This window comes from Pristis pectinata, chromosome 2, assembly GCF_009764475.1.
Source record: "Pristis pectinata isolate sPriPec2 chromosome 2, sPriPec2.1.pri, whole genome shotgun sequence".
NCBI classification, from domain to species: Eukaryota; Metazoa; Chordata; class Chondrichthyes; order Rhinopristiformes; family Pristidae; genus Pristis; species Pristis pectinata.
This window is the reverse complement of record NC_067406.1, coordinates 75,741,582-75,746,120: the sequence shown is the minus strand read 5'-3', so window position 1 is coordinate 75,746,120 and position 4,539 is coordinate 75,741,582.

Here is a 4,539-nt window from a genome sequence, read left to right as displayed (position 1 = left end):
AAAGCGGCTGACATCAGCCGGTAATTGCAGCCCTTGATCCAATGAATTATTATTGAATGTTCCAGCTCCAGAGAGTTTAAAAATATCCTCTTCCGACACTACAGGTCTCATTGCCCTTGCCCGCTTTTTGACCTTTCCCTCCGCGGGAGTGACCCTGGATCGATTTTGGGACCCACTCTTGTGATCATTTCTTACCCAGGACCGCCTGTTAATTTATAACATTAAAATGAAACTTATCTGGACCGTGTTCTCTTGTAACTGTGGTGCCTATAAGATTTATTTTAACTTCAAAAAAATACATAAATACTTGTTTATCCTCGTCATATGAGGAATTTGCAAATAACCCTACAATTTTCAAAATAATCTTCACGACTGAGCATTTACGTGCTAAAATGAATCTATTTGGTTTTTCCTCATGATTAAAACATGTTCCTTTTAGCAAATTTGGTATGACTCTGCGCCCCCGCCCTTTTAATAATGACAGGAAATACAGGGAGCACCAAGTCAGATCGGAAATCCCTAATCGATAGGAAATCGACAGGTAGCTGCAGTTAGCTGGCGGGGTGGTGAATCTTTAACGCACGGGGAATGTTCTATTCTCTGCAAGAGAGTGTGGACGCGAAAGGACCCTGATTTGCACGCAGCGCTGGGAAAGGGACACTGAATGACAACCGGCTTCTTGGGAAGGGAGGCTTGTCGCCACATAATCAGCAGAGAGAGCATCCCGCGAAGTGACAGCGCACCAGGGATTGCGAATCATGAGGCAATGAGCAGCACTCTGCTCACTGGGGTGTCTGCTGACACTCTCAGGAAGACCGAGCCGCTTCACTTCCACGATCTACAATTTGTTCTACAAATAGCCTCCGTGACACCTCAGCAGCCCAGAAGGCTTGACAAGCACTGCGATATGCACAGCCTATTGAAATAGATACCCATCGGTAATGAAAGCAAAATACTGCACCAGGCGAGAAAGAGCAAGGCAAAATAACCATTATGCTATCATTAATTGATGGTGAGGTGGGCAGCGGGAGGGGCGGTGGGATGGTGGTGGAGTGGAAATGAAACCTGGGCCTTTTGCTCCACAGCCAATCCATTAACAGATGAGAATCTGCTGGCATGGAAGAACTACTCTCTTGTGATGGGTCTCCGAGCGAAGTGAGTAGGTGACTGGGTTCCATATTCAGAATTGCTAGATTTCTCTCCAGCTAATGCATTGCAAATTGGTGAATTTTAGTTTTTTACTTCTTCCATCTCTCAGCTCCACTTATTTATAAATACACTCAGATTTAGCGACAGGAATATGAAGTCAATTTTAAATCTAATGCAGGTTTACAGTGAGGGGTAAGAAGGTTAGAGGGGCTCTGAGGGAGAATTTTTCACCCAGAGGGTAGTTGCAGTCTGGAACTCACTACCTGAGACTGTGGTGAAGGCAGGTGCTCTCACAACATTTAAGAAGCACCTGGATGAACACTTGAATCACCAAGGCATAGCAGATCATGTTTAGGTAAATGGGATTAGCACAGATAAGTACTTGAAGGTCAGCATGGACCAGGTGGGCCAAGGACCTGTCTCTTTGCTGTGTGATATTATGGCTCTATGACAATCAATGAAGGCAATAGAATGATGCAGGGAGGTGTTGAATGGTACCTTCTATTTAATTTTCTTCTCAAACAACACAGCCACTCCAAGAGGTCTGCCCCAGATGAAGGCTGCGTTAGTCCTGAGCCAGTTGGCTCCTATTTTATATGTTCTTCAGGCAGAACAGGTAACCAAGATGTTAATCTATTACAGCGTATTTTTCAAAGTTAGTTGATCTTCAAGACTTTTGTTCACCACTGATTTTTGTTTGCTCTTCAGCAAATCTGCATTGTCATTTAATAATTTACATACTTTTGCAAATATTTTGCCACTGGAAAAATAGCTTACAGCTACAACTTCTGTTTCATTGATGCTACTGTGTGTAATATTACTTTATTTCAAGCACTCTTTGAGAATATATTACAAATTATAGGAATTTAAAGTATTTTTTAACCACAACCCTATTATGCATATCTGAGGACTAAAGTCAAGAAAGGTATCACTAAAATAATAATTTCAGTTTAAGTAATGTTTGGCTTCAGTTTAATGATGCGGAATGAAAGTAATACTGCTGAAAATATCAAAATGCTGTTGGAAATTTATATTGTACACTGATTATTGATTGAATTAAGTGCACTGTAATGTGTTTAAGTTGGTGCTGATGTAGCGCTGTGTATCAAATCATTGTCTCCAAATGTAATGGGTAAAAGTGAACAACATTAGTCAACTAAACAAACAAATATTACTAATTGCAAATGTTTTCATTTCATTCATTTTACGATTTGTAATTATAATGGACTTAATCACAATGTTATTAATTTATAAGGGAGAATTTGACATGCTGAATATAAGACAATTGTAAGCAGCACAATAATTAATGCAGTTTAATATTCATTTTCCCCATGTCACCATTTTGAATCTTCAGACTGTCCTTTTATTGAAACCACCCACCACATTTAGGCAAATTACTTCATTCAGTCTATTGATTATTTTTACTTCAACAGACCATGAACAATTTGTAAAATAATGGTTTATACCCAACTTACTTAACTTATATAGTCACTTAAGGGAGGTGAACAAGCGTGCAGGATGTAAAAATATAAGGCATCAAGTAGCCTTGATTGTTCTCAAGATGACCTACAGGACTGGTCCTTGTATGCTCTCTAATGTGGTGAAACTTTTCATCCATCTCCTGTTAAGAGGAATTAACTACTTAATTCAAGTCTACAATGTACACAGAAGAGATCAATTCAATTATGAGCTAGGTTTTGAATTACAAAAAGTCAACAGTCAAATGTCAAAGAAATGCCTGATCAATAAAGTCTCAATCTAGGAAGTATTCTCTTCAGTGTAATAGTACACAATGAAGGGAAAATTGTTGCAGCAGCACAGATCAGTGCATTATATCCAGGTGTAACAAATACTGACTCCAGAGCAGTATTGAAATGGAGCAAGTTCTCTCAATGTTAAGGCCAAAAATACTGCCTCAACCAATATCAAGAACAATAAACTGCCATTCAAGTCATTTCATATGTGTGGGACCTTGCAATGCACAGATTGTTACACTGGTTAAACATCAACAATAATTCATTGAGTCTGGAGTACTTTGGAGACAATGATAATGGGCTAAGTTGATACAGATTCTATCTGTCCAGGAAGTAATGCATTTTTCCACTATTCAATGAGCCAAAAAAATGAATTCTGTAATCAAAGAACTCCATCTTCGCACAATATGAATTAGTTTACATTCAAATTAGTTTACTGAACAGATTCCTCATGAGTTCAGATAACATTTGGAATGAAATAGTAATATAAATTATATTCTACTGGTAGAACGTGAAGGACAAATAATAGATATACATATTTAGACTGAATGAGAAACATTGATATAATAAGCCTGCAGATCTTAATTATCCAAAGCGTTAAGACTTTTGTTTCAAAAACTTCAAATTACATTGTAGTTTAAAATCAACTGGCTAATAAAATCTTGGCAATTGAAAATATCGCCTTATTTTATTCATAAAATTAAATGGGACCTGTCATTGATAATTAAATCTAATTATCCATTAAGCAATAGAGAAATATTTGCTATCACTATTACTTTGCTTCACAAGATCAGAGTCAATATGAGAAGTTATTTTAGTCGTATATTACATATGTTAAATGAATAAGAGATATCTAGCATTTTAACATTTAAAACAAATGCCTAGAAATTGGATTGCACCTACCAGAATCTGGTTGCATCTATTGCTTATGCCAATGTGGTCCCCCATAAAAAATCGCAAAACTCTCCAGTGGAAGTAGAGTTTGGCTGGTTAACATTATGCAATCAAGTGCGATCTGTGCAGTTCCTGATGGGACCAGGCTCAATGGGCCAAAAATGCAGAGACTTTGCATCACAGCAATTACAAGAAAGACATCAGCCCTTAAAGGTACACTGTTCCTGGCTACAAGGCTGCAGCAACACACATTACAGTTGCCAGGGAGAAGAGGAGGCTGCAGGTTAAAGGTGTGGACTCTATGATTCACTGAAAGAACACTGAAGTCCTTATAACTGAAACACATACTAGAAGGGACGTTTTGTGTGCTGGTGGTTTAGGGTGAGGTGGAGCAGAATACCTGCCAGGGCCATAGTTAGGAGACCCTGACAGAAGGTGGCTCAAGTGGCTTCCTCCAGTAGTGAGAAACCCCACAACATGGAGCAGTGCTGTTTTATCTTATGTTATACAAAGATGAACTGCATACCACTATTAATAACTCCTGCAGACTGTAAGCCAGACACAAGAGTCCCACAAACCTTTACTCACACAATCTATTACTTCACTCATGCCTCCACTCATCACATGCCTCCTACACTATGCCTCCATCCTTGGCCTTCCACTGACATTCTATCACTTCATTCCCCACACAAAGAACAAGCCTCCGAAGTAGGACAATGAAACGTTGATACTTCTTCTCTTC